We start from the raw sequence: 22249 nt of genomic DNA on the forward strand, positions 1-22249 counted from the left end.
ATTTCTGGGAGGGGTCTTGGGAACTGAATATTAGGTGTTACCTTACCTGCAAGACCCCGCCCATTCCTGGGAGGGGTCTTGGAAAAGTTAGATAAGCCTTGGACCGAGGGGATTCCGGGCCTTTCTGAGCTGCTGGGCGCTCTGGCTTTTGGGTCTCTGCGTTCTGGTCTTTGACCAGCATGGAGCCCAAAGGGAAGATGGCTGAAAGGAGTTTAAGATGCAGGGCCAAGAATAACTAGTGCTTGAAAGGTTATGATAGAAACCACACATGTGGTGGATAGGGCATAAAAAAAGCTGATGCTGCCTGATGCCTGCCTGTGAGTGAGTTCTATACCCGTCGCTTTCCTGGATCCCAGACCCGCTGGTTGATGGGGTTGTGGAGCCACGTGGCCTGGGATGGCAGAGAGAAATCCATCGCCATCCATCGCCATCCAGCCCCATCGTTATTTATTTTATTCAACAATATATAAGCAAATTCCGTGACTTCATTTTTTTTCCTAACAGCTTCATAGCATTCCATTGTACATATGTACCACTGTTTCTTTAGCCATGCACCTGTTGTTGGGCATCTGGGTTGTTTCCAGATCTGGCTATTGCAAATAGTGCTGATGTGAATATAAGAGTGCAGAGAGCATATTTGTATAGTGTTTTAGTGGTTCTAAGGTATATTCCTATGAGTGGTAATTGCTGGATTATACGGGAGCCTAATGTCCAGTTTTTAAAGGAATATCCATATTGTTTTCCAAAAAGACTGTAATATATGGTATTCCCACCAGCAGTGAACTAGAAGTTCCTTTCTCCCCATATCCAATCCAGCAGCAGTTATTCTTATTCTTTGTTTGTTTTTAAGGTTCTTTGGGCCATACTCATTGTTGCTCAGGGATTACTCCTGTCTCTGCACTCAGAAATCACTCTTGGTAGGATCAGGGGACCATATAGGATGCAGAGATTGATTTTGTTCTGAGTTAAGAGCGTTCACAGCAAAGATAGCTATGCTATCACTACAGCCCCTGTTCTTGTTCTTTGTGATGTGTGGCAGTCTCTGAGGTCTGAGATATGTCATTGTTGTTTTGATTTGCATCTCCCTGATAATGAGTGATGTGGAGCACTTTTTCGTGTCCCTTTTGGCTATTTTATTTCCTTTTGAGGAAATGTCTGTTCATTTCTTTCCATTTTTTGATGGGGTTAGATGTTTTTTACTTGTTATGTCAGTACCTTTTCTATCTTAGATATTAAACCCTAATAGTTTTTCCCATTCCATGATAGCTCTCCCATTTTAAAGTTGAGTGAAATAAGTCAGAGGGAGAATATAAGCTCAGAATTGTCTCACTCATATGTGGCATTTATGTAAAATAAAGGGCAATATAATAATAACACTCAGAGACAATATATATGAGGGCTGGAAGGACCAGGCCAAGATAGCAAGCTTATCGCAAAGAGTGGTAAGTATAGATAGAGAAATAACTACACTAACAACTACAATGATAGCGAGAGAAAAATACAATCAATGCCTTTGTTGAAAACAGGAAGGGATAGAGTGAGGTAGGAAATAGGGGGACAACGGTGGTGGGAACGCTGCACTGGTGGAGAGGGATGTGCATTTTATGGCTGAAATCCAAATACGAACATGTTTGTAACCATGGTGTTTAAATAAAAATTATTTAAGAAAGACAGAGCTGGGGCCGGGAAGGTGGCGCTAGAGGTAAGGTGTCTGCCTTGCAAGCGCTAGCCAAGGAACGGACCACGGTTCAATCCCCCGGTGTCCCATATGGTCCCCCCAAGCCAGGGGCAATTTCTGAGCACATAGCCAGGAGTAACCCCTGAGCGTCAAACGGGTGTGGCCCAAAAAACAAAAAAAAAAAAAAAGAAAGACAGAGCTGTGGTGTGGAGAAGTAAGGTGTCTGCCTTATGTGCGCTAGCCTAGGACGAAACACGGTTTGGTCCCCTGGTGTTCCATATGGTCCCCCAAACAAGGAGCAATTTCTGAGCACATAGGCAGGAGTAACCCTTGAGTGTCACGGGTGTGGCCCCAAAGAAATCATGAAAGAAGGAAGGAAGGAAGGAAGGAAGGAAGGAAGGAAGGAAGGAAGGAAGGAAGGAAGGAAGGAAGGAAGGAAGGAAGGAAGGAAGGAAGGAAGGAAGGAAGGAAGGAAGCTTACTACAAAGTGTTTAGTTCAGTTGGAGAAATTACTACACTGACAACTACCAAGACAATGGTAGTGAGTGAGAGAAATAGAATGCCTGCTTTGAATGCAGGCAAAGAGTGGGGGAGGAGAGAGATGGAGAGCATTGTTGGTGAGAAATTTATTGCACTGGTGAAGGCGGGTTTTCTTTTTTCTTTTTATATATATAAAACAGAAAACCAACTACAAGCATGTTTGTAATCATGGTTCTTAAATAAAGATATGTATTAAAATATAGGGCATCCTTTCTTCACAGGTTTGACACTTTAAATAAGACCTTTTTGATTAAATGTGAATTTTGAATAAATAATACATAATATTTTGATATAAAAAGAATCAAGCATAGTCCTAACACAAGAAATAAAAACAAAAGGGTTTATTTAAATATAGATTTGTCGTCAGAGAACAATATAACTAAAAAGGGACTTTTTTCAAAGTCAAATGATTATAAGAGCAATTTTCTTGAAATAATATTTAACTAATATTTTAAGATGAAAATTAAAGAACACAAATTAACACAAGAGGATTTTCTAGCAAGATTTAACATTTCAATAACCTGAGTATTCACAAAGCAACAAGCCTGATTTCCCATCTATGACTATTTTGAAATACAAGTTGACCTAGCAGAGGCAAAATAAGTTAGAAAGACAATAAAGTCTTGTAATAAGCTTTTAAAATAGGAATAAACAGTGAACTTGCAAATTACTGTCATATAAATCAGACATTAATACTTTTTGAAATAATAGAACACATATTAACAGGATGTTTCTGAACATTTTAAGAACAATAGAATCCTGAACTCCATACAAGGTGAGTGATAGAAAAAAATAGTGGCCGCATAAATGAAAAACCGCTCATTTAATGAGAAGGAAATAAACATACAAATGAAATAATCTCCAATATGAACAAAGCACATGTCCCCCAGGAATTCAAAGCATATTCCTCTTTAATATATTTGTGTCTTCATAGCTTTGTAAATAAAAGTTTTGTTGTTCCTTTTTAGTTTTTGTCTTAGATTCCATTTACAGAAAATATTTAGGACAGCAAGAACTTCTGGTCTTGGTGTTTTAATAAGTTTTGTTCATTCATTGGTGATAGTCCCTCTTTTCCCTAAGTTTTTCAATTACATACCTGCTTTAAGAAATCTCTAAAACAATCTGGACTCACCCCAACATTCCTTTGTCCTTACCATCATTGTATATGTAGAAGTGTACTTCATTTCATGTTTATTAAACGAATATGTCAAAAAATTAAGACAATATCCTTTGCTGTCCATTCAGAAAACTTTAATATTGAGTAGATAATATATAAATAATATATAACAAAATTGAATATACATCATAGTAGAACTCAGTTGTACTCAAAATGTTCTCAAAATGAAACCTCGTGAATCATGAACTTTTTCCTAGACATCATTTTTCCCCAACTCCTCCTGAAAATCATTTTAATGTTAATTCATTTAATGTACAGTAAAAAAAAATAAATTTACATGAAATATTGCATAACTGATCTAAAAGTTGGGCCTCAAAAATGTTCTAAAGAAAAGGATTAATCTTCACGTGGCACTTGTACTATCAACAAAATTGAATGGAGAGAAAATATTTTATAGCAGTTAGATTGAATAGGATAGAGAGAACTGCCTGCTAGATTTGGGAACTCTTTTCTCCTCCTAGCTCATGACTGGACAAAGATGTCAAATATTTTTTGTTTATTTGTTTATTAATGAATCTCCCAAGTTTATTTGATTCCCATCTCTGTTTAGAGATCATTCCTAGCAATTCCCAGCCTGCAGCTAGATTCAAGCATGCATAAGAATGCTAGCTTTGTAGGTGCTTAAGGGTCTTTAAGGCACTAACTCATAGGCCATTGAGAGTGCATTAGTGCTGACTAATACTGGAGTGGTCTGGGATTGTAGGGTCAGCCATATTTAAGACAAGCACTTTAACTCCTTTACTATATCTCAAGAATTGCAAACCTCTTCATTTGATTCTAAATCTAGACTAGTTTGAGGAACCAGTACTCTTTTACTGCATATTTTAAATTCTTTACCTTTACAGATTTCATTTAAACAGTGAAAGTGTCCTTGAAAGAATTATCTATTCTAACCTTTGTTGCTTTCCATTTACTTCTGTCTTTATTCCAGGAAGGAGGATTTTACAGTTACAGAACCCTACGTTCTACCCACCTATATTTCTACTGATAGTTCAGGTATAACACATAAATAGAGAATTCCAGAATCATAAACTGATCTAAGAATAGGGAAAATTATTTTTAGTTTGAAGGCAATACCTTTCTTTCTCAGTTTCTCTCTCCCTCTATTTTCTCTCTTTTCAAATTATCACACTTTTGGACTCCTTTCTCCAAGTTTTTTCCTGTCTTTCTTTTCAGCAGCAACTGCTATTGCCATCAAATATTCTTACCAGAGATAAGTTTGCCTCTGGGATTTATTTTTGGATATTTTTCATAAAAAAATTCAGGTTATCTCCCAAACAAAAACAACAAAAAGTAAACTAATTAATTTATGGAATCTATTATTCTTGTTCTTATCATTCATTGCTATCATGCCTTGATGATACAATTGCAATGTTTATAATGTTTAATCCAACCATCATTTCAACTTGATTTTTTCTAGCTTCCTTAAGCAGAACACAGCCAAAATAACAGCACAAAGCCCTGGGTTCTATGTATCCCAGCAGTCCTTTGCAGGACCATATGTTGTCACAGATAGAACTGGGCCTTCCTCATGCAAAGCATGTACTACATTCTTTTAAACTTTTCCTCTGGCTCTACAAGTTCTAGAGAAAGATTTCCAGTTTTAAAGTTCTAGATTTATGGGTAGTTATGTGTGTTACATTAAACATGTCATTAAATATTAATGTTGTCCTACTGTATGCTGAAAACTACTCTTATAAGCTCCTTGCAGTCAACAAAAATGACCACAAAATTTGAAGTAATAAATAATATATGTTTTCTTAGAGATCTGGAGGTCAGAAATACAAATCAGTGATATACTAGGCCAAAAACTTGATGTCAACCTGGTTCCTTCCAAAGGTCTAGGAAAGAAGATGTTGGCTGTTTCTTTCAGTGGCTGGTGAATAATGGTATTCCTTGACTCACTGGAGTATCCACTGTTTCATTAACTCTTTCCAGATAGCAATGCTTTTTTCTTGAGTCTGGCAAATCTCTTTCTCTCCCCTATAAGTGTACATGTGATGGCCTTTTGAGTCTGCCAGGATAATCCAAAATAACCTCCTCTGAAAATCCCTAAACATGTTTCAAGAATAGTTTTTTCAAAACAAGATAGTTCTTAGGGACTAGAGAAATAATAGAAGAATTTAGGCGCTTGCCTTGCATGTACATGATTCCATTTTGTATCTGGATATTTATATTTGGAAATTTAATCAAGTTATCTGAAAGTTAAGAAAATGTTTATATGTAAATTTTTATTTGCTTGAATTTCCAAGGTTAATAACAAACCTGGACACATGAGATATGTTTAACTATACCTTTATTGAGTGATACAAAGACATTATTAATTATTGCTTTACAACATTAGCCTTTGTTAATCTTAGCTTAACTTTAAAATGCACCATAGATATCTATAGATAGATAAATAGATGCTAGGTATATAGATAGGATAGATAAATTACATAGGTATAGATAAATACATGCATACATACATAGATTAGATAGATAGATGATAGATAGATGATAGATAAATATGACATCTATATGTATTATGCATTTTAAAGTTATTCTGATCATTTCCAGGAGTAATCTCTGAGCACAAAGGCAGGAGTAAGCACAGAGCACTGTGAGCATAGCCTCACTTCTCAAAAAATAGACTAAAATTATAAATTTTAAGGACATGGTATTTGGGGGTGTAGAATAATATTTATTAATAATTATAATTTATTAATAATTATACAACTAAGCAGGAGCAGAAGAGCAAGTGGTAGGACGTTTACCTTGCATGCACTAACATAGGATGCACTACAGTTTGATTCCCCCATAGGCCCATATTGTCCCCCAAGCTAGAAGCAACTTCTGAGCACATAGCCAGGAGTGACCTCTGACCATCACTGGGTGTGGCTCAAAAACCAAAATAAATAAATAAATAAATAAATATGCAACTGAGTTTAACAAATTCTTTAGAGACCATTATTTACTATTTGTTTTATTATATTCTTGTTTCATTTCTCAAATTCCCTTTTTAAAGAAAAAAATCACCTATATGAACACTTCAGTCATATTCTGTAAGTTTCATTCTCCTGTTAACTCAGTCTACTGAATTTATTTTTTACTTATTAGCTCTAACCTGAATAATAATAGTCTACCATCTAATCATGTTGTTATAGTGCTATGCCTTAAAGACTGGTCATGTTTGTCCTAAGTCCAACATTTTGTTTTCACATCTTAAATTTTAACTTTTTTTCTTTCACCACAAATCATTGTTTTACTAGACTATGCTTGATACCTATAACACACACAAACATATCTTTTCTATCTATAAGTGAGATTGTAATAGGTGGAAAAATGCTCTTAAATGGAGACTCTTAGTAGTGCAACATACTTATATGGGAAACCATTGTATTTAAGTTGCAGGAGAGAATTTTAATTTTAAGTTAATTTTTAGTATTTGAAAACTTCCAAGATTATTTAATTGAATTATGTAAAGAGGGGCATAAAGGATGCTTGAATTTCTACTGTCAGTACATTGATGTGAGCTCATAGTTAGAATGTAGGAAATAGCTACAAATATTTTATATGTGGTTGAATAGGTAAATCTGAAATAAAGGATAAAGTATCACCTGAAGATGCATATTTAGAAGTCATCAGGATTTATATCACATTTTATATGAATTTAGTCTAATTTGTTTAATAGTAATAAAGACAAAGACATATAATTAAAGGTTTAGTAAAAAATTAAACATTAATTTTTTTAATTTTTTTGTTTTTTTTTCGGGCCACACCCATTTTTGATGCTCAGGGGTTACTCCTGGCTAAGTGCTAAGAAATTGCCCCTGGCTTGGGGGGACCATATGGGACGCCAGGGATCAAACTGCGGTCCTTTCCTTGGCTAGTGCTTAGCAAGGCAGACACCTTACCTCTAGCACTATCTTGCCGGCCCCAAACATTAATTTTAATGTTCGAATTTTAACATCTAATTAAGTGTATCATAATGCAATGCTGCTTATTAAAACTTAACTCCTTGTGAATAATCTACTAGCCTCAATAATCAATATATTTCTTAACCAGATACAAAAGAAAAATATATTTGTATTATAGGTTTAAAAGAAACATTTTATATTCTACTTACTTTTTTCTACTAAATTTAGAGAAAATAAAAATATTATCATCAAGAAAACTTTTTAGATTAGAGACAACACAAGCATGAAACAAAAGCAAATGTTTTCATTGCTGAGCTATTTTTTTACATATGATATTTTGTTGTAAACAGTTCTACAATACATGGAATAGTTGTAAAAAGTTATAATATGAATTAGATTTAGGTAAAACATAGCTGCTATTTCTATTTTAGATTTATATAACTATAATACTTTCTTATCTTATGTATTTCTTTGTTTCTAAAACTAATATTGATTGCTCAACATATTCTTTCTCCACTAAATAACACCGGTAAAAAACTGTCGGAGTCAGAACAAAAAGCTTTTCTTTAGGGATTAAGTTCAAATCAAAGATATTATTTCGAAAATACATGTGCATTTTAATTATAGTCATATTCTATTGCCCCAATCATTTTCTATTAGAGATAACACATTTCACACACAAAAGCAAATTTCAAAAACATATGCACACTATTAGACTTAATAATTAGCTACCCACGATTGTGTTGATTAGTTAGATTTTTCACACTTCCTATGTGTAGAGGTCAAGGCTTAGAATGGAATAAATGTGCTATATGACTGTACAGGAAGAGAAAAGAACAGGGTAAAGTGTTTTTCACAAGGAATCAAGCTAAAGCAGGTTATTTTGGATTAAAAACTTTTGTCAATTACTGGGTATAATTACTGAAATGAGTAAATTACAGGATACAAATCAATACACATACAAAAATGTTGCATGTTTATAAGAATGTTAGAAAAAAGAAAAACTGATTTTAAAAATTATATTTCTTGGAACCAGAGCAATAGTACAGCAGGTAAAACACTTACTTTGCTTTCCATATTGTCTCCTGGAGTGCAGCTGGGAGTGATCCCTGTGCACTGCAGAATATGATTCAGTAAAACAGACACACAAAAATGCATTTATGACAGCATCAAAAAAGAAGAAATACGTAGGAGTAAAATTAACAGTTGTATACACAATAAAAACTATAAGACATTACTAAAATCTATAGAACAATTTAAGTAGACACAGAGTATAAAGTCACTTTTAATGATTAAATAAGCAAACATTATTGAATGGCTATCTTACATAAGGCAATCTATAATAGCAACACAATGTCTATTATTTTTCAAAGAAATAGAAAAAATAATTCTAAAATTTGTATGGAATTTAAAAAGCCAAAAATAGCAAAGGTATAATGAGATCAAGAAGTAAATGGAAACATTATTTTACTTGGATTTAAGATATATAACAAAGCAATGGCAATTAAAAAATGTGATAATAGAAAAAAGCATGTATACAAATCAATGGAACAAAAAATTGTTCCTAAAAATTAATTCACATGTATATTCATCTAATCTATTATAAAAATGCCAAACAAATACAATGGAGAAATAAAAGATTTTTTTTAACAAATGCTAGTTAAAAAACAGGAGAACACACTGGAAAGAAAGAGGGAAAGAGACATGATAACAATTTAACAAAATATAAAAATTAATTCAAAAGTGGAATAAGAATTTGAATGTCATGGTCTAAAATATGAAATATATAGAAGAAAACATGCTATCAATACCAAGATGAAAGCCTCAGAGACATGTTTTAGGAATAGACTCTATGTATAAGTTAAGCCAGAGAAAGAACAAACAAATAGAAACAAATCAAACATATCAAGAACTCACACAATTCAAGAACAAAATCGAAGAAAATAAAGATTTCTTCAAAGAAATGTACAATTTTTCCATGCATCATTTTTTTCTCATCATCAATTATTATTAGGAAAAGGCGAATGAAAATCACAATGCTATATGAACTTACAACCAATAGAAATATATATATGGGCCGGGCAGTGGCGCTGGAGGTAAGGTGCCTGCCTTGCCTGCGCTAGCCTAGGACGGACCGCGGTTCGATCCCCCGGCATCCCATATGGTCCCCCAAGAAGCCAGGAGCAACTTCTGAGCGCATAGCCAGGAGTAACCCCTGAGCGTCACAGGGTGTGGCCCAAAAACCAAAAAAAAAAAAAAAAAAAAAAGAAATATATATATATGCCAGAGTTGGGTTGGAGGGCTTGAATGCATGCTGAGATGACACTTGAACATTGGTGGTGGGTTCAGAAAAAACGAAACATATAGGAGTTAGAAAAATTGGATAGTAGGTAGGGTGTATACCTTGCACATGGCCAACCCAAGTTTAATATCTGATAGTCCAGAAAGTTCAGAAATGAAAGTGCCAGAGTGATTTTCTGAGTATAGAAACAGAAATAAGCCCTGAGCACTTGCCAGGTGTGGCCCCAAAACAAACAAAAATAAGTAGACAGAAAACCATAAAAATCCACTGAATAATATAAAAATAGTATATGTCAAATCATGTAGGATACAATTAGGATAGTGCTGAGGGGGAAGATTACATTGGTAATGCTAAAAAAGAAAAATGTTTCAAATTACTAATTCAATTACTAACTTAAGAATTTGAATCAAAAACAAGAATGCCCAAAGGAAGCAATAAAGGCATGCATATATACATATGTATATTTCTGTCAAAGAAGTTAAGAAAAAGACAAAAAAAATCTAATATCAGGAATAACTATGTGTATATATATATATATATAACCACAGGCATTATAAACATCAAAAGGAAATAAGAAATATTAAAAGCAAACTATACACTTCTCTTTACTACCAATTCCTTGGCTAGAATTGGGTGTTGGACCCTGAATCCATGTTGCAGTGAAACAGATTCAGGTTGTGTATGAGGCATTAAAACAATGCATGAAGGGCCCGGAGAGATAGCACAGTGGCGTTTGCCTTGCAAGCAGCCGACCCAGGACCAAAGGTGGTTGGTTTGAATCCTGATGTCCCATATGGTCCCCGTGCCTGCCAGGAGCTATTTCTCAGCAGACAGCCAGGAGTAACCCCTGAGCAATGCCGGGTGTGTCCCAAAAACCAAAAAAAAAAAAAAAACAAAAAAAATGCATGAAAACATATGCATGAAATCCTATTTTCATTAGTGTTGCAAACCATGACAATTAAAATAAAATTTAAAAACAAAATAAATTGGGTCAGAGCTATAGTAAAGTGTGTAGAGCACAATATCTGTATGCAGCTGACTCAGATTCAGTTCCTGGCACCACATAGGTCCCACAGGCCCCACCAAAAGTGATCCCTGAGATTAGAGCCAGCAGAAATTTGAGCACCACCAGGTATGACTCAAAACCTAAGGTAAATAGAATATCCAAATCAAGACAACAATAAGATATCTTCTACACTAATGACAATGACATATCAAAAAATATAGGAACAATATATATTGGTGAAGTTGTGGTGAAAAACAGAACTCTCATCCACTACTGGTTGGAATTTTGCCTGGTTCAGACTGTGGAAAATAGCATGGGGAGTTCAGTAAACTTAGAATTGAGCTGGCACATTACCCAGAAATTACATTTTTGGGGCATCTACCTCCAGAACAGAAAAGCATTCATCCAAAAGGACATGTGCATATCATAATTCTTTGCCACATTAGTAAACTAGCTAAGATAGAAAATCAACCTAATTGTCCAACAACAGGTGGATTATGAAACTATGGTACAATAAACAATGCAATATTATGCAGCTGCAAGGAATAATGAAATCATGCAACCTGGTTGGAACTAGAGTATCACAATTGAGTAAAGTAAGCCATAAAAAGAAAGATTAACACAGGATGGTCTCACTTATCTATGGTATAATGTTCAAGAAGTTTACTATATAGTAAAGGGAAATGCCTATATATCACCCTTTACCTCAGAGCATAGGGAGGGCAGAGGAAGAAATAAATCAGAAGGGGAAGGAAAAAGATGAAAAGGGGAAGTTAGTAATGGGGAAATGGGAATTGGTGCTTTGACTATATTGTTAAATGTTGGAAAGTGGTACATCCAAAGCACATACTCCACAACATAGAAAACATTAGACCTACACTGCAACCATCAAAATGTGTAATGTACCTGTCAATGTGGCAAGCTGGGGTAAGGAATGGGGTGTGTGCTCAGAGAATGGAAATTAGCATTGGAGGTGCTATTGGTGTTGAAATATGACATGATTAAAACTCAACTATCAATAACTTTGTAAATCATGATTCTTTAAAAACAAATTTAAAAGAAGCCAAAGTAAATCAGTAGAATATATATACTTCCACATCATATAAAAATATTAAATATAAATTGAATATCTTATTTTTAAGAATATTGAATTAGTAAATGAAACACTTCTCAAACTGCTGGAATTCTCTATAACTAATGAAGAAAACTAGTGCTATATAGTATATTACTATAAGTAAAGAAGAAAACATTTTCTAATATGTTTTATGATTATACTATTAGCCTGATATATGAACAAAAGACTGTAAAAAGTAAAACTATAAATAATAATATTTATAAATATAGCTAAAACATGGTTAATAAAATGTTATCAAATAAAATATAGCAGTATATAAAATGAAGTAAAATAATGACAAATGAAGTCATGATGAAGAAATGTGAGACTAAGTCAATAATTAAAAACCAAGCATTGAACTTCAAAAAATAGGCTGAAGAGAAAAATCCATGTGATTATTTCAATACTGCATACAAACATCTGACATTTTAAAATAAGCTTGAGGTTGTCAGAGTGATAGGGGGTAGAATGTTTGGTTTGAACACAGCTTCACCCAGGTTCTTATGGTCCCTTGAGCCTGCCAGGAGTAATTTCTGAGTGCAGAGCCAAGAGTAACCTCTGAGTGCCACTGGATGTGGCCCCAAACCAAATTAATAATAGCAATAAATAAATAATAATAATATGCCTGAGAAAAAGTCATAAGAAATTTCTTCAACTATATCAATTTTTTGCCTAGAAAATCTTAACAAAGCACTTTATGTTAATAATCAATTTTTTCCACTAAGATTAAGAATACAAGTATTTTTACTATTAAAGCATTATTTAGCTTAGTGATGGAAATTATAGAAAAGTTATAATATAAAAATAATAAAACAAAAGACACATACAAATAAAGAAAACAAGTCAGATATGGTTCTGAAAATATTGTCAAAAACTGCAAAAAATCATTAGGAAATAAAGTCAGAACTGTCTAAGATATGAGATAAATACACAAAAACTATTTTCATTTATTTGTTAGCATTGGACATTGAAATTAAAATGTAATTTATTTGCAAGAATATACTTAATAACTACAGGAAACATACATAACTTATAGGCTAAAAGTTATAAAGTGCTAACAAAATTTAAAATATCAGGATATTAACAAATGTATCATTTTATAGATTGTAACATTGACAGCAAACATTTCAATTCTCTCAAAATTAATATGCAAAATTAAAGCACTTCCTACTAAACAGTTTGCTAATTAAACCTGTGTTCCCTCTGGAACATGTATCTCTCTTGCTTGTCTCTGTTCCTATGTTGCATATTCACTCTGGAGAAGCTTGTGTTTTCTCTAGAACATTCATTTGACCTCTTTGCACATCTTTCTATGCAAATTTCATTTAATTAAAAATGCCTTTATTCACAAACAAATATCACAAAATGTTCTTTAATTATGAAAATATAAAGGAACAAACACAACTGTGGAGGACCAGGAAGATAGTACAAAGGTACAGTGCTTGCTTTAGAAGCAACTAACACAGTTCTAATGCAAGCACCAGATAACCCCTTAATACTTCTAAGAGTAATCACTGAACACAGAATGAGGAAAAAGCCCCAAGCACATCTAGGTGTGGTGCAAACCTCATAAAAATTTTAATTAAAAATTAAAAAATAGGGCCCGGAGAGATAGCACAGCGGCATTTGCCTTGCAAGCAGCCGATCCAGGACCAAAGGTGGTTGGTTCGAATCCCGGTGTCCCATAAGGTACCCCGTGCCTGCCAGGAGCTATTTCTGAGCAGACAGCCAGGAGTAACCCCTGAGCACTGCCGGGTGTGGCCCAAAAACAAAAACAAAAAAAAACAACAAAAAAATTAAAAATAGCTATAATAATTTTGATGAAGACTAAAATATGAAAATTAAATCAACCCAATTCAATACATTAAATAACTACTGTCATCAACACTGTGGTTTTAGTAGTGTGATGACATATCGATAATAGAACAGAGAAGGGAATCTAGAAACAGAACCACAAGTATGCCCAATTATCAGTTTTTTAAGTTGTAAAAGCTATTCATTCGGTAGAGGAAAGAATGCAGGAGAATTTGGACATTCAGAGGCAATTTTTTGCAGTCTCCATGTTAGTAATCTTTACATCTTAAACACAAATTACTTTATAATATAAAATGATAAAACACAGAAAAAATAATAAAATGGTATTCAACCATTGCTATATAGGGCCAGCCAGAAAGGTTGTAGACAAAGCACAAAACACAGAGAAAAACCTAGCAGGTCAAATTTTATCATAATTAATTGAGTTAAATGGAAAGGTTGTATCTCAGAGGTACAAATATACTTTTTCTTAAGGTTTGGTTCCAAAACATCATATTATAAAATAAATTGCTTTTGGAAATAATGTGAAGATAATAGATGTGCAAGAATGTGTTAATAAACCACTTATCTAAAAGGTGGCTATTATTTATGATACGTAAAAATTTGTCAATTTTGTCAATTGACAAAATCTTGTCAATAATCAACTGATAAAAGACCTTGGAGTTTGATAATGAACATGTCCAGAGCCTGTAGTCTCATGACAGTATGATTCAAGGTTGGAGACACCTTGTATCTCTTAGGTCAAAGGAATACTTTTCTAATTTCCTCAATACTTACTGTGCTTATGCAAAACAAACAAACGAAACAAAACTTTGCCAGACTAGAACCCCCTTTTCTTTCTTTCTTTTTTCTTCCTTCTTTTAAATTTATATTTATAGCTTCTAGACAGGCTCCTTTTCAATTTCTTTAAAAAAAAAAACAACAACATTAGAACATGAATCATCTTGTTCTGACTCATATTTCTATGGCTTCCTACACATTGAAAAACAAAAAGTGGATGGTTTTAGGGGCAAAGCAGTCTCATGAGCATTGAATGGAAATAATGAATGGAAAAAATGACCAGACCTAAATACCTAACCCAAAGTCAACAACAATAGAATCAAGAGATCCAAACTACAAGCTATACAAAAGGGACCAGTTACACACAGTTTAGGGGGTTAAGAGTGGAGGTATAAGATGAATGCTGGGAACAGTGGCAGAAGATGGTCAACACTGGTGGTGGGAATCACCCTAATTTACTATCACTATGTACCTTAATTATAACTGTGAAACTTTTAATTCACATTATTCAAAATTGGTAAAAAATTACTAAAAATATGATCAACTGATGAAAATACAACTTGAGCATTGGCAAGTGAGTATAGTTATATTTCACTGACAAGGTTATGGCATATATAGATAGAATATTTGGACATTCTATCTATATAATGTATGTAATATATAGATATATTAAATATATATACACAAATAGAATGCAAACATGAAAATATGTTCAATGTATTAGTCATTAGGGAAATATCAGCCATTAGTCATTATGGGAAATGTAATAAATACACAAAGTGCTATATTTCATAACTGCCTAACTAAAAAAAATAAAGTCATTATATAAATGCAAGAAAAGATACAGGGAAACTGGATAACTCATACATTTTGGTGCGAATGTAAAATTAGTAAAATCACTTTGAAAAACAATTTGGTTTGCCTCAAACCATGCAGTTACCATATAACTCAAAAATTTATTCTCAGTTTGAGAGTAATTTGAATTTCTGTTCTAAAAATATTGCACACCAATATTTGTAGATGTTTTATTTATAATAGTCCAAATCTAAAAATTTACACATGAATTATATCAAAAAAAACTTTTTATAAAAATTGAGATATATGTATTAACTTTCTCATATTAAAAAAACTGAAATAGTTCATTTCCAGTAAACTTATAGTGCAAAATAATATGGCACGAAGAAGAAATACACAGGAGAATAAAGTAAAACACTTAAATAGAAACAAACAAAAAAAGAATGCAGACAAAAATGAGAATTTTTCTATTTTTAGTAACTTTAAAGATAATTACATGTTAAAACTATGTAAAGAATGTTCTCTGATTATAACAGAATTAAGCTAGGAAAAAAAACAAACAGATATTTGAAATATGACCAAATATTTGATAATTAAACAGCACATTCCTACATAACCTGGATTCCAATAGGATGAATCAAAAAAAGTTTTAATTTTTATTTTATTTAATTTTTATTATTATTTAATTTATTTAATTTTTATTATTATTTTTATTTATTCTAATGGAAAATAAAAAATCATGTAAAATTTATGAAAGACAGCTAAAGTAGTGTTTAGAAAAAACATCCTTTTCATTTTTGTTTTGCAGTACAAAAGATTTTTAGCAAAAAATGTTTTTTTTAAAGCAACTAGTAACAGAGGAATACATTAAAACCAAACTAGAGGACAGAAATCAAATAAAAACAGATTAAATAGTTTTAAAAATAATTACTTATATCAACAAGATTGATAAAACTTTAGTTAAAAACAATATCATATTAATATATAATGTCCAATATTAGAAATGAAAGAATTTTCTGAACAGGGACCATTAATACCAAAAAGGAATTAATAAGATCTTATATATGATATATATTTTATGTCCATATAATCAACTTTATAAGTGAAAACAAGGACTCCTTGAGCATGACATGCTAAGAAAAAATTAGTCAAGAAGAAATAGATAACTTTAATAGAACTATATGTACTAATATAAATGAATTTATTTGTAAAAAGAAACCATCAATTCTCTGCATTCATATTATCTCATTAATGAATTTTATTAGACTTTAAAAGTTTTAGTACTAGAGATGCATAATCTATGTAGAGTATATGACAGGAAAAGGAATGACTTCTAACTCTTATTGAGGCAGTCATTGCCTTTATACCCAAATCAAATGCATTAGAAGGAAAAATGAATAAAGCCTAATGCTATTTTTCATGCAAATAGTTATGAAGCTCTTTCACAACATATTAGCAATTCAAGTACTACAGTTGTAAAAAAGAACAACACATTATTACTGAGTTGGACTCACTCAGAGAATGTCAGATTGGTCCAACATTTGAAAATGATCCATGCAATCCAATAAATTGGAAACCACAATAAGAAAATAAAAATATATAAGTGCAACATAAAAAAGTATTTAAAAAATAAGTATTATTTTATGTTAACATCTATTAGCAAATTAGGAATGGGAGGAAAATGTCTTGTGAACTTGCAAATATTGCATGCATTTTACCCACACCAGGGTCCAAATTAAAGGTGAAAAAAATAAAAAGAAAAATATTGCTGTGGTAAATTTTGTGATATTCAAGACACAGCCTCTACATCTTGCTCTATAGACCAAGACCTCTGCGATTTGTTTTTTTGGAGTCTTGAATGACAGCAGATAATTACAAAACAAATATCTAAATAAATTTTTTATCAAGTAGGCCTGTGCAATATGGAGTTCTGAACTCAAGCTATATGTGAAATGATAGACTACTCTTTCACTGAAGTGAAAATCAACTAATTGTACCACTTGGAAAGTTTTTTGCAGACTTATAGACTACAAGAACTGCTTTTTGTTTGTTTGGGTTTTTTTTGGGGGGTGGGGGGTAACACCCTGCTGCGTTCATGGATTACTCCTGGCTCTGTGCTCAGAAATCGCTCCTGGCAGGCATGGGGAACCAGATGGGATGCCAGGATTTGAACCACCATCCATTCTGAATCAACTGTGTGCAAAGCAAATGCCCTACCACTGAATTATCTCTTTGGCACCTACAAGTGCTGCTAACAAGAATAGAAACATCTATGTAAAACATAGTTTGTTTAAAACTGTAAGAAGGAGCATAATGGATGTGCAAGACAGGAATGATTATGGAGAACTAGAAGGACAATACAATGGGATTAGATAGATCAGAGTGGTGTGGCTAGGGGAATGTGTAATGTACTATCAGTGATTTGAGTACAGCCTTGCTAGTTAATGTAGAGAACCCATGAACATTCTTATTGACTCTCGCTCCAATTCACTGTCCTGTTCTCAAATACATCTCTAGTGTTCACATTATTTTCAAGTAGTTTTAGGTCATAACAGTCTATAGCAAATATATTCAAAAAGTATACTGGTTAAAGCACAATAATCATATATTTCTCACTTATATTGATAGTCAAAGGTAGTTATAAGTAAGCAAAGCTCTTCTCAAGACAGCTCTTCAGAGACCCAAGCTAGTGGAAACTTGATCCTCTAGAATATATTGCTTAAGCGGTATTCTTGGCAAAATAGATCCAACTGTGCAATGGGGAAATATAAAAGAAGAAACGTGGAGAACTTGGGGATAGATTTTATGGACCAGATACAGAATATTTATATTTACGTTACTGTGGCTGACTCAGTGGTATGACTTGGAGAGGATCACCTCAAAGAATATTGGTAAACTAACTTGGCCAACATCTATCATGGCTCACCATAGCTATAGTTAGTAGAGCTACATTAAATATGAACTTGAGATTTTCTAAATTCAAAATTTCTAAATTTAGAAGTGTTCAACAAAGATTTTCCACATAAGAACTAAGTATTAAAAATTAAAATGACTGTGTGTGGGAACTGAATCAAAATGAATTATTTGATGGGTTTCATATCTATATTTTTTTGAATCCCAACTTAATAGAAATGACTCATCAATATCCATAGCCACTTGAAATACTTTACAGGCTCTTTAGTTTTCTTCCACCATTACTTGTACTGATCATTCTTAATTTGCTTCTGAAATGTTTATTTTTTTCCAAATTTATTTATTGAAAAAATTTAAAGTAATTTTTTATTCATCTTCTAGTTATTTTGGAACATTTGTCTACATCTTTTGTAGTCTGCCATCTTGCTGTCTAGGTTTATCGCTCCTAATAGTTTTCTGCTGTATTATTCAGAGTTTACTATGTATATTAGATTGCGTGCAAATAGTTTATTTTCTAACTTAAATTTCTGTTTTTCATTTTTCATTTAAACCATTGTGATTTACAAAATTATTCACAGTTGGGTTTTAGACATACAATGTTTCAGGACCAAATCCACCCCCAGTGTCAACCTTCTTCCACCAGTATTCCCAGAATACATCCCACACCACCATCCCCTATGCCAGCCTGCCATCATAGCAGGCACCTTTTAAATTTGGCTATTAAAATTTGGGTCACATTATTCCTTTTTTTATATATAGATGATATCTTTGTTTAAGCACCGTGATTACAAACATGCTTTTTTGAGTTTCAGTCACACCCTGAGAGTTATCAGGTATGGCCCCCACCCAAAAAAAAAAATCACAGATACAGAGGTGCTGGGATAGTGCTGAATATATGTGAGTGCACCAGAGATCCAGCTTTTGTCCTTTGTTCATGTAAAGCGTACATTCTAATTTACCCAGAACTACCACATGGTTCTGAAGAAAGCTCTCTTCGTAGCTTGCAAAAAGCTTCATTCTTACTCAGTCTTCACAGATACTCTTCTCAATGGAACATGCAAAGAAAAATAAATAAAAAGCTAGATAAACAGGCACAGAGAGAGAGATTACAGAGCATCTCCGTCTCTTCCTTTTCTTAAAGGCTACGTGCTGCAAAGATTCGGGTCCCAAACTTAGGACCTCATTTAACACTAATAATGAAAATAGAACAACATGGGGAAACTATGACTTCAACATAAAAACATATAAAAATTGAATGAACTAAAATAAAATGAATGAACTTAATTTAGTCCATAATTCTATATTTGGATTTTCAGTCTATAGTTTTAATATTTGGATTTTCAGTTCATAGTTTAAGTGTTTGGATTTTCTTTTTTTCTTTTTTCTTTTTTTATTTTCTTTGATTTTGGGGCCACATCCGGCGACACTCATGGGTTACTCCTAGCTATGTGCTCAGTAATCGCTCCTGGGTTGGGGGATCATATGGGACGCGTGGGGGAATCCAACCGAGATCTGTCATAGGTCAGTTGTCCGTCGCGTGTAAGGCAAATGCCTTACAGCTGTGCCACCACAACGGCACCTCCCTAGGATTTCTTAAGTGGTACATCTCTGTGGATCTCCATGCAGTCAATGATCTATCCTAGCAGGAAGTCAACCTCCAGTATTTGTTCTATTCAGCTGAGACCTATTTCTTTTTCATGCGTCTTTCAGCAAAATACATTGCAATAAGATATAACAAATTCATATCGAATTTTTCCAGAGTTTTAGATACATTTTTTTCACTCTGATGAATTCTTAATTAAATATTTATAGAGGTCCTCAAAATTTATTACATAAATATCAATGTGATATGCAAAATTATAGTGTATCAATTACTATTAATTTGATTAAAGCAAATATTTATTGTTTTGTAAATAGTGAAATAACAAGGTAAAAAGGCAAAAATTCATGTCTTTATACATGCTTCATATCTGTGGTGTTGGATCAATAATACAATCATGGTGAGACTGCCATTCATTTTTTTTCATTCCTGGAAAATCAGTTTAATATGAATAATATAATAATACAATTATGGTGAGACTGCTACTCATATTTTTATTCCTAGAAAATCAGTTTAATATGAATAATATTCCTAACCAATATCTGAGTATACAAGCCTGTATTCCCACATAGAGTGACACCTAAAGAAATATAGACAAACATTTGGAGCCTAATAAAATAGCCAGATATTAGTGCTGGAGAGATAGAACAGCACATAGGGTACTTGCCTTGCATATGGTTGACTGGGGTAGAATCCCCAGCATCCCATATGATCCCTCAAAAACACCAGGAGTAATTCCTAAGTGCAGGGCCAGCAGTAATGCCAGATGTGGTCCAAAATAAAAAAAATGATAAAAGCCAGGTATTTCATGTGAGGTCATTAGTACTGGTGACTGGACATACTGAATATGACCAGAAATTATTAATATAATTTTCAAATAAAAGGTAAGATTCTTCTGTAAGAAAAATTTACTCTGCAAGATTCTGAGTGCTCAGTGATACCCTAAGCTAGGCTCTAGAAATTATGGGGTTGAGGCAAGTGGAAGTCTAGTCTCTGCCTATTAGTGGATAATATTCTCTTCTCAATTGCAGGATTTATTTTCATTGTCTTAGAAACTGAATATGCCTGGAGCAGATTCTCTTCTAAACCAATGGACTAAAAGTCTCAATTGCTTGATTCTTCTTGCTGCTCTAAATTCCAGGACTTTGCTACCACCACTACAGTGGAACTTGAGCTAGTAGGTGGCTTTTCTCTAGTGACTGACCAATCTTTCCTTCCCACTCTCTTTAGAACTGGGGTTTTCCTCTACTAAAGGATTTAAGATGCTTCACATCTGCTATCAGAAAACATTTAAGAAGGGCCATTTTATGTTGTGTCATACTTCTTAGACTAAAACTTCTGATGTGGGCATGGAATTTGTTTTGACATTCCTGAGATAAATACTTCCTCTGATTTGATATGCTTCTGTCTTAAATCAGAAATATAAACTCTTAGGGCCAGAGATATAGCACAGCTGTAGGGTGTTTGCCTTGCACGAAGCCAATCCAGGACAAACCTGGGTTCAATTCCCAGCATTCCATATGATCCTCCGGGCCTGCCATGAGTGACTTCTGAGCATAGAACTAGGAGTAACCTCTGAGCGCTGCCAGGTGTGGCCTAAAACCAAACAAACAAAAAAGAAATAAAAACTCTTGTTTGCTGATGGATTAGTTAATTCAGCAAAAATGTATGCAATTATATTATCATATTATATTATTTTATCAAATTTATCATATACATTCTATTTTATCATAGAAGTTCAGGTTAACATCTTAGAAATGTAAAATATGAATCAATATGAATCAGAGAAGTAATAGATATCCTAAGTATCCTATTTACTTTCCTAGAAACTTGAACTTTCACTCAGCATGATAGGAAACCTATGGAAAAATTGATATTTATGTCATGTTAATATTATCTAATAGTACATGTCAATTTATTTATTTAGGGTTTTTTTGGGTCACACCCGGCAGCGCTCAGGGGTTACTCTTGGCTCTATGCTCAAAAATCACTCCTGGCAAGCTCGGGGACCATATGGGATGCCGGGATTTGAACTACCGTCCTTCTGCATGAAAGGCAAATGCCTTACCTCCATGCTATCTCTCCGGCCCCACCTGTCAATTTATAATCATTAATATGCATGTATAACTTGATCTTTATTCCTAAAATCCTTGCAAATAGAAATGTCAGTAGTGAAGCCTCATCCCCCACCCTTTCTCCCTAGGTAGCTTGACCTTACCTGCAAGACCACGCCCATTCCTGGGAGGGGTCTTGGAAAAGGTAGATAAGGCCTTTGACCCAGGCGCTCTGTCCCTCTGCCCTTTTGGTCTTTGGCCAGCATGGAGGTAAAAGGGAAGATGGCTGAAGGGAGTTAAGATGCAGGGCTAGCTAAGAATAGCAAATGCTTGAAAGGTTATGATATAGGCCACACATGTGGTGTTAGGGTATGAATAAAGCTGATACTTCCTGATGCCTGTCTCTGGATGAGTCTGATTCCGCCTTCACCTAAACCTGGGACCGCCAGCTGGATGGGGGTTGCGGAGGCACGTGGCCTGGGGTGGCAGAGAAAAATCCCTCCATCCATCTCCATCCACCACCATCCTTCACCATAATGCTACAAGTAGAATATTTTTCCTAATATTCAGCCTTTG

Source organism: Suncus etruscus, chromosome 7, assembly GCF_024139225.1.
Source record: "Suncus etruscus isolate mSunEtr1 chromosome 7, mSunEtr1.pri.cur, whole genome shotgun sequence".
Classification (NCBI taxonomy): Eukaryota; Metazoa; Chordata; class Mammalia; order Eulipotyphla; family Soricidae; genus Suncus; species Suncus etruscus.